Source organism: Tasmannia lanceolata, unplaced genomic scaffold (assembly GCF_043159265.1).
Source record: "Tasmannia lanceolata isolate RefF3 unplaced genomic scaffold, GAP_Taslan_0.1 ptg000173l, whole genome shotgun sequence".
Lineage (NCBI taxonomy): Eukaryota > Viridiplantae > Streptophyta > Magnoliopsida > Canellales > Winteraceae > Tasmannia > Tasmannia lanceolata.
This window is the reverse complement of record NW_027518849.1, coordinates 47501-57500: the sequence shown is the minus strand read 5'-3', so window position 1 is coordinate 57500 and position 10000 is coordinate 47501.

Genomic DNA, 10000 nt, shown 5'->3' with positions numbered 1-10000 from the left:
ATGCTTTGGGCGTTTTTGCCCGGATAGGCACCGGAATGCTTGGCCTTGGCTTGTCCTAGCAAGGCATTGCTGGGTTGGGCTCCCTTGGCCTTTTGGGCGCCTTGGACGATGTCTTGCGAAGACCATGGGCACAAGGCCATGGCATATGGTGAGGAAAGGACCACGGTTGCCAAGGTTAGGCACCGGAATGCTTGGCCTTGGCTTGCCCTAGCAGGGCATTGCTGGGTTGGGCTCCCTTGGCCTTTTGGGCGCCTTGGACGATGTCTTGCGAAGACCATGGGCACAAGGCCATGGCATATGGTGAGGAAAGGACCACGGTTGCCAAGGTTAGGCACCGGAATGCTTGGCCTTGGCTTGCCAAAGCAGGGCATTGCTGGGTTGGGCTCCCTTGGCCTTCCGGGCGCCTTGGACACTGTCTTGGGAAGACCATGGGCACAAGGCCATGGCATATGGTGGGGAATGGACCACGGTTGCCAAGGCTAGGCATATAGAGAGGAATCGCATTTTTGCCCGGATAGGCACCGGAATGCTTGGCCTTGGCTTGCCATAGCAGGGCATTGCTGGGTTGGGCTCCCTTGGCCTTCCGGGGGCCTTGGACGCTGTCTTGGGAAGACCATGGGCACAAGGCCATGGCATATAGTGAGGAATGGACCACGGTTGGCAAGGCTAGGCATATAGAGAGGAATGGACCACGGTTGCCAAGGTTGCGCAAGTTTTGGGCATTTTTTGCCCGGATATGCCCAAGTATGCCCCGATAGGCCCGTTACGCCCCGGTATGAACGCGTATGCCCGGATAGACTCGGTATGCCTTGGGATACATGCGTATGCCCCGATAGGCTTGGTACGCCCCGATATGCGCACGTGTGCCCCAGTAGGGCTCGGTATGCCCCGGTATGTACGCGTGTGCCCCGATAGGCCCGGTATGCCCCGATATGCACACGTGTGCCCCAATAGGGGTCGGTATGCCCCGGTAGGTACGCGTGTGCCCCGTAATGCACGTTTCGCAGATCTCCCCGCATGTCCCGCCCCTATATGTAATACTTACTTACTTACTTACTTTCTTTCTTGCTTGCTTGCTTGCTTGCAATGGTTGGGAGTGCCCGGCATGCCCCGCTGCAGAGACCAAGGGCGCAATGACTTGGCACCGCGGATGCCGGGACTCCGGCACTTCCCGTGGCACTGATGGTTGGTTCCAAAGACAAAAGGCCGTGCAAGGCCACCGCACCGCGGATGATTTTGCTCGTGCTGGCGCCGTTGTGTGGCCAAAGAACATGCGCGAATGCTCGTGTCGGAAGGGTTGGTGTCCTGGCCCCGCGGGTGTCACGAATGCTCGGTTGCGAAGACCATGGGACCAGAGCCATGGCACGTCGGATGATGGCTCCAGCTGGCGCCCCGGCACTTTCTGTGGCATTGATGCTCGGTTTCAAAGACAAACGTGCGCAGTGCCAGGGGACCGCGGATGACTGCTCGTGCTGGCCCCGTTGGGCGGCATTGATGGTCGGTTGCAAAGAAAATGCGCGATTGCTCGTGTCGGGGCCCGGCAAGCCAAGGCCAAGCGAGCCATGGCACGTCGGATGATGGCTCCAGCTGGCGCCCCGGCACTTTCTGTGGCATTGATGCTCGGTTTCAAAGACAAACGTGCGCAGGGCCAGGGGACCGCGGATGACTGCTCGTGCTGGCCCCGTTGGGCGGCATTGATGGTCGGTTGCAAAGAAAATGCGCGATTGCTCGTGTCGGGGCCTGGCAAGCCAAGGCCAAGCGAGCCATGGCAACGCGGATGATGGCTCGCTAGTGCTGGCGCCGTGCACAGTGGCCTCGCACACTCGCCCTGCACGCTTCCCTTGCACGCAGCCTTGCACACTAGCCTCGCATGCGAGCCTTGCACCCTAGCCATGCAAACTAGCCTTGCACGGTAGCCATGCACACAAGCCGTGCACATTAGCCATGCGCACAAGCCCCGCACACTAGCCTTGCGCACAACCCTTGCACACAAGCCATGCACTCGAGCAATGCACACAAGCCTTGCACTCAAGCAATGCACACAAGCCCTGGACACTAGCCTTGCACACGGGCCTGGCACACAAGCCTTGGGCACTAGCCTTGCGCACTAGCGTTCCACATGAGCCTTGCACACTAGCCTTGGACACTAGCCTTGCACACAGGCCTTGCACACTAGGCATGCTTGGGCGAGCTGATCCCGCATCAAGTCGACGGGTCTAGGCATTCTTGGGCGCAGATCCCGCATCGTCTCGTCGCGTCTGGGCGCAAACACGTCGCGTCTCGTTGCGTCTTCAGAAGTCGTCGCTAACAGCACCTTTGGTTGCCACTGGTGGTTAGGCTGGTTGGTTGCGCAAACCCTATAGGAGGGTGGCATGCTGGTGGGCGTTTTTGCCCGGATAGGCACTAGAATGTGCAGATTTTGGGCGTTTTTGCCTGGATAGGCTAAGGAATGGGCATGCTTTGGGCGTTTTTGCCCGGATAGGCACCGGAATGCTTGGCCTTGGCTTGTCCTAGCAAGGCATTGCTGGGTTGGGCTCCCTTGGCCTTTTGGGCGCCTTGGACGATGTCTTGCGAAGACCATGGGCACAAGGCCATGGCATATGGTGAGGAAAGGACCACGGTTGCCAAGGTTAGGCACCGGAATGCTTGGCCTTGGCTTGCCAAAGCAGGGCATTGCTGGGTTGGGCTCCCTTGGCCTTCCGGGCGCCTTGGACACTGTCTTGGGAAGACCATGGGCACAAGGCCATGGCATATGGTGGGGAATGGACCACGGTTGCCAAGGCTAGGCATATAGAGAGGAATTGCATTTTTGCCCGGATAGGCACCGGAATGCTTGGCCTTGGCTTGCCATAGCAGGGCATTGCTGGGTTGGGCTCCCTTGGCCTTCCGGGGGCCTTGGACGCTGTCTTGGGAAGACCATGGGCACAAGGCCATGGCATATAGTGAGGAATGGACCACGGTTGGCAAGGCTAGGCATATAGAGAGGAATGGACCACGGTTGCCAAGGTTGCGCAAGTTTTGGGCATTTTTTGCCCGGATATGCCCAAGTATGCCCCGATAGGCCCGTTACGCCCCGGTATGAACGCGTATGCCCGGATAGACTCGGTATGCCTTGGGATACATGCGTATGCCCCGATAGGCTTGGTACGCCCCGATATGCGCACGTGTGCCCCAGTAGGGCTCGGTATGCCCCGGTATGTACGCGTGTGCCCCGATAGGCCCGGTATGCCCCGATATGCACACGTGTGCCCCAATAGGGGTCGGTATGCCCCGGTAGGTACGCGTGTGCCCCGTAATGCACGTTTCGCAGATCTCCCCGCATGTCCCGCCCCTATATGTAATACTTACTTACTTACTTACTTTCTTTCTTGCTTGCTTGCTTGCTTGCAATGGTTGGGAGTGCCCGGCATGCCCCGCTGCAGAGACCAAGGGCGCAATGACTTGGCACCGCGGATGCCGGGACTCCGGCACTTCCCGTGGCACTGATGGTTGGTTCCAAAGACAAAAGGCCGTGCAAGGCCACCGCACCGCGGATGATTTTGCTCGTGCTGGCGCCGTTGTGTGGCCAAAGAACATGCGCGAATGCTCGTGTCGGAAGGGTTGGTGTCCTGGCCCCGCGGGTGTCACGAATGCTCGGTTGCGAAGACCATGGGACCAGAGCCATGGCACGTCGGATGATGGCTCCAGCTGGCGCCCCGGCACTTTCTGTGGCATTGATGCTCGGTTTCAAAGACAAACGTGCGCAGTGCCAGGGGACCGCGGATGACTGCTCGTGCTGGCCCCGTTGGGCGGCATTGATGGTCGGTTGCAAAGAAAATGCGCGATTGCTCGTGTCGGGGCCCGGCAAGCCAAGGCCAAGCGAGCCATGGCACGTCGGATGATGGCTCCAGCTGGCGCCCCGGCACTTTCTGTGGCATTGATGCTCGGTTTCAAAGACAAACGTGCGCAGGGCCAGGGGACCGCGGATGACTGCTCGTGCTGGCCCCGTTGGGCGGCATTGATGGTCGGTTGCAAAGAAAATGCGCGATTGCTCGTGTCGGGGCCTGGCAAGCCAAGGCCAAGCGAGCCATGGCAACGCGGATGATGGCTCGCTAGTGCTGGCGCCGTGCACAGTGGCCTCGCACACTCGCCCTGCACGCTTCCCTTGCACGCAGCCTTGCACACTAGCCTCGCATGCGAGCCTTGCACCCTAGCCATGCAAACTAGCCTTGCACGGTAGCCATGCACACAAGCCGTGCACATTAGCCATGCGCACAAGCCCCGCACACTAGCCTTGCGCACAACCCTTGCACACAAGCCATGCACTCGAGCAATGCACACAAGCCTTGCACTCAAGCAATGCACACAAGCCCTGGACACTAGCCTTGCACACGGGCCTGGCACACAAGCCTTGGGCACTAGCCTTGCGCACTAGCGTTCCACATGAGCCTTGCACACTAGCCTTGGACACTAGCCTTGCACACAGGCCTTGCACACTAGGCATGCTTGGGCGAGCTGATCCCGCATCAAGTCGACGGGTCTAGGCATTCTTGGGCGCAGATCCCGCATCGTCTCGTCGCGTCTGGGCGCAAACACGTCGCGTCTCGTTGCGTCTTCAGAAGTCGTCGCTAACAGCACCTTTGGTTGCCACTGGTGGTTAGGCTGGTTGGTTGCGCAAACCCTATAGGAGGGTGGCATGCTGGTGGGCGTTTTTGCCCGGATAGGCACTAGAATGTGCAGATTTTGGGCGTTTTTGCCTGGATAGGCTAAGGAATGGGCATGCTTTGGGCGTTTTTGCCCGGATAGGCACCGGAATGCTTGGCCTTGGCTTGTCCTAGCAAGGCATTGCTGGGTTGGGCTCCCTTGGCCTTTTGGGCGCCTTGGACGATGTCTTGCGAAGACCATGGGCACAAGGCCATGGCATATGGTGAGGAAAGGACCACGGTTGCCAAGGTTAGGCACCGGAATGCTTGGCCTTGGCTTGCCAAAGCAGGGCATTGCTGGGTTGGGCTCCCTTGGCCTTCCGGGCGCCTTGGACACTGTCTTGGGAAGACCATGGGCACAAGGCCATGGCATATGGTGGGGAATGGACCACGGTTGCCAAGGCTAGGCATATAGAGAGGAATTGCATTTTTGCCCGGATAGGCACCGGAATGCTTGGCCTTGGCTTGCCATAGCAGGGCATTGCTGGGTTGGGCTCCCTTGGCCTTCCGGGGGCCTTGGACGCTGTCTTGGGAAGACCATGGGCACAAGGCCATGGCATATAGTGAGGAATGGACCACGGTTGGCAAGGCTAGGCATATAGAGAGGAATGGACCACGGTTGCCAAGGTTGCGCAAGTTTTGGGCATTTTTTGCCCGGATATGCCCAAGTATGCCCCGATAGGCCCGTTACGCCCCGGTATGAACGCGTATGCCCGGATAGACTCGGTATGCCTTGGGATACATGCGTATGCCCCGATAGGCTTGGTACGCCCCGATATGCGCACGTGTGCCCCAGTAGGGCTCGGTATGCCCCGGTATGTACGCGTGTGCCCCGATAGGCCCGGTATGCCCCGATATGCACACGTGTGCCCCAATAGGGGTCGGTATGCCCCGGTAGGTACGCGTGTGCCCCGTAATGCACGTTTCGCAGATCTCCCCGCATGTCCCGCCCCTATATGTAATACTTACTTACTTACTTACTTTCTTTCTTGCTTGCTTGCTTGCTTGCAATGGTTGGGAGTGCCCGGCATGCCCCGCTGCAGAGACCAAGGGCGCAATGACTTGGCACCGCGGATGCCGGGACTCCGGCACTTCCCGTGGCACTGATGGTTGGTTCCAAAGACAAAAGGCCGTGCAAGGCCACCCCACCGCGGATGATTTTGCTCGTGCTGGCGCCGTTGTGTGGCCAAAGAACATGCGCGAATGCTCGTGTCGGAAGGGTTGGTGTCCTGGCCCCGCGGGTGTCACGAATGCTCGGTTGCGAAGACCATGGGACCAGAGCCATGGCACGTCGGATGATGGCTCCAGCTGGCGCCCCGGCACTTTCTGTGGCATTGATGCTCGGTTTCAAAGACAAACGTGCGCAGGGCCAGGGGACCGCGGATGACTGCTCGTGCTGGCCCCGTTGGGCGGCATTGATGGTCGGTTGCAAAGAAAATGCGCGATTGCTCGTGTCGGGGCCTGGCAAGCCAAGGCCAAGCGAGCCATGGCAACGCGGATGATGGCTCCAGCTGGCGCCCCGGCACTTTCTGTGGCATTGATGCTCGGTTTCGAAGACAAACGTGCGCAGGGCCAGGGGACCGCGGAGGACTGCTCGTGCTGGCCCCGTTGGGCGGCATTGATGGTGTGTTGCAGAGAGCATGTGCGATTGCAAGTGTCGGCCGGGTTTGGGTTCCCTTGGGCTTTCGGGTGCCTTGGACGCTGTCTTGCGAAGACCATGGGCACAAGGCCCCGTCCTGGCCCCTTGTTCGATTCGCTCTCGTCTTGCGCTTGCTTCCAAGGTCCTCCATGACCTTCCCCATGGCCTTGCTAGATCCCCCCCATGACGCATGACCTCTGTCCGTTGATTGGTTTTGAGTGCACACCATGCCCGGCTTGGCACCGTGTTGTCGCGTGAGTGGCATTTGGATCGTGCATGCTGGTGGGCTACCTGCCAATGCGCACAAGCCTTGCACACTAGCCTTGCGCACGAGCCTTGCACAAAAGCCTTGGACACAAGCCTTGCGCACAAGCCATGCGCACAAGCCTTGGACGCTAGCCTTGCACACAAGCCATGCATACAAGCCTTGCTCACAAGCCTTGGGCACTGGCCCATCGCAGTAGCCTTGCACACAAGCCTTGCGCACTAGCTTTGGGCACGAGCCTTGCGCACTTGCCTTGGGCACTAGCCTTGCACACAACCCTTGGGAACTAGCCTTGCGCACCAGCCTTGCCCACAAGCCTTGCACACCAGCCTTGCACACTAGCCTTGCATACAAGCCTTGCACACTAGCCTTGCACACAGGCCATGCTCACTAGCCTTGGGCACTAGCCTTGCACACAGACCTTGGGCACTAGCCTTGCGCACTAGCCTTGCCCACGAGCCTTGCACACTAGCCTTGCACGCAGGCCTTGCACGCTAGGCATGCTTGGGCCAGCAGCTCCCGCATCAAGTCGGCGGGTGTAGGCACGGTTGGGCGCAGATCCCGCATCGCCTCGTCCCGTCTGGGCGCAAACCCGTCGCGTCTCGTTGCGTCTTCAGAAGTCGTCGCTAACAGCACCTTTGGTTGCCACTGGTGGTTAGGCGGGTTGGTTGCGCAAACCCTATAGGAGGGTGGCATGCTGCGGGGCGCTGGAATGCGCAGGCTTAGGGCGTTTTTGCCCGGATAGGCACTGGAATGTGCTGGTTTTGGGCGTTTTTGCCTGGATAGGCTAAGGAATGGGCATGCTTTGGGCGTTTTCCCCGGATAGGCACTGGAATGGGCTGGTTTTGGGCGTTTTTGCCTGGATAGGCTAACGAATGGGGCATGCTTTGGGCGTTTTTGCCCGGGTAGGCACTGGAATGCCTGGCCTTGGCTGGGCATTGCTGGGTTGGGCTCCCTTGGCCTTTCAGGCGCCTTGGATGCTGTCTTGGGAAGACCATGGGCACAAGGCCATGGCATATAGTGAGGAATGGACCACGGTTGGCAAGGCTAGGCATATAGAGAGGAATGGACCACGGTTGCCAAGGTTGCGCAAGTTTTGGGCATTTTTTGCCCGGATATGCCCAAGTATGCCCCGATAGGCCCGTTACGCCCCGGTATGAACGCGTATGCCCGGATAGACTTGGTATGCCTTGGGATACATGCGTATGCCCCGATAGGCTTGGTACGCCCCGATATGCGCACGTGTGCCCCAGTAGGGCTCGGTATGCCCCGGTATGTACGCGTGTGCCCCGATAGGCCCGGTATGCCCCGATATGCACACGTGTGCCCCAATAGGGGTCGGTATGCCCCGGTAGGTACGCGTGTGCCCCGTAATGCACGTTTCGCAGATCTCCCCGCATGTCCCGCCCCTATATGTAATACTTACTTACTTACTTACTTTCTTGCTTGCTTGCTTGCTTGCAATGGTTGGGAGTGCCCGGCATGCCCCGCTGCAGAGACCAAGGGCGCAATGACTTGGCACCGCGGATGCCGGGACTCCGGCACTTCCCGTGGCACTGATGGTTGGTTCCAAAGACAAAAGGCCGTGCAAGGCCACCGCACCGCGGATGATTTTGCTCGTGCTGGCGCCGTTGTGTGGCCAAAGAACATGCGCGAATGCTCGTGTCGGAAGGGTTGGTGTCCTGGCCCCGCGGGTGTCACGAATGCTCGGTTGCGAAGACCATGGGACCAGAGCCATGGCACGTCGGATGATGGCTCCAGCTGGCGCCCCGGCACTTTCTGTGGCATTGATGCTCGGTTTCAAAGACAAACGTGCGCAGGGCCAGGGGACCGCGGATGACTGCTCGTGCTGGCCCCGTTGGGCGGCATTGATGGTCGGTTGCAAAGAAAATGCGCGATTGCTCGTGTCGGGGCCTGGCAAGCCAAGGCCAAGCGAGCCATGGCAACGCGGATGATGGCTCCAGCTGGCGCCCCGGCACTTTCTGTGGCATTGATGCTCGGTTTCGAAGACAAACGTGCGCAGGGCCAGGGGACCGCGGAGGACTGCTCGTGCTGGCCCCGTTGGGCGGCATTGATGGTGTGTTGCAGAGAGCATGTGCGATTGCAAGTGTCGGCCGGGTTTGGGTTCCCTTGGGCTTTCGGGTGCCTTGGACGCTGTCTTGCGAAGACCATGGGCACAAGGCCCCGTCCTGGCCCCTTGTTCGATTCGCTCTCGTCTTGCGCTTGCTTCCAAGGTCCTCCATGACCTTCCCCATGGCCTTGCTAGATCCCCCCCATGACGCATGACCTCTGTCCGTTGATTGGTTTTGAGTGCACACCATGCCCGGCTTGGCACCGTGTTGTCGCGTGAGTGGCATTTGGATCGTGCATGCTGGTGGGCTACCTGCCAATGCGCACAAGCCTTGCACACTAGCCTTGCGCACGAGCCTTGCACAAAAGCCTTGGACACAAGCCTTGCGCACAAGCCATGCGCACAAGCCTTGGACGCTAGCCTTGCACACAAGCCATGCATACAAGCCTTGCTCACAAGCCTTGGGCACTGGCCCATCGCAGTAGCCTTGCACACAAGCCTTGCGCACTAGCTTTGGGCACGAGCCTTGCGCACTTGCCTTGGGCACTAGCCTTGCACACAACCCTTGGGAACTAGCCTTGCGCACCAGCCTTGCCCACAAGCCTTGCACACCAGCCTTGCACACTAGCCTTGCACACAGGCCATGCTCACTAGCCTTGGGCACTAGCCTTGCACACAGACCTTGGGCACTAGCCTTGCGCACTAGCCTTGCCCACGAGCCTTGCACACTAGCCTTGCACGCAGGCCTTGCACGCTAGGCATGCTTGGGCCAGCAGCTCCCGCATCAAGTCGGCGGGTGTAGGCACGGTTGGGCGCAGATCCCGCATCGCCTCGTCGCGTCTGGGCGCAAACCCGTCGCGTCTCGTTGCGTCTTCAGAAGTCGTCGCTAACAGCACCTTTGGTTGCCACTGGTGGTTAGGCGGGTTGGTTGCGCAAACCCTATAGGAGGGTGGCATGCTGCGGGGCGCTGGAATGCGCAGGCTTAGGGCGTTTTTGCCCGGATAGGCACTGGAATGTGCTGGTTTTGGGCGTTTTTGCCTGGATAGGCTAAGGAATGGGCATGCTTTGGGCGTTTTCCCCGGATAGGCACTGGAATGGGCTGGTTTTGGGCGTTTTTGCCTGGATAGGCTAACGAATGGGGCATGCTTTGGGCGTTTTTGCCCGGGTAGGCACTGGAATGCCTGGCCTTGGCTGGGCATTGCTGGGTTGGGCTCCCTTGGCCTTTCAGGCGCCTTGGATGCTGTCTTGTGAAGACCATGGGCACAAGGCCATGGCATATAGTGGGGAATGGACCATGGTTGCCAAGGTTAGGCAATATAGAGGGCGGTGGGCGAGTAGGCCAT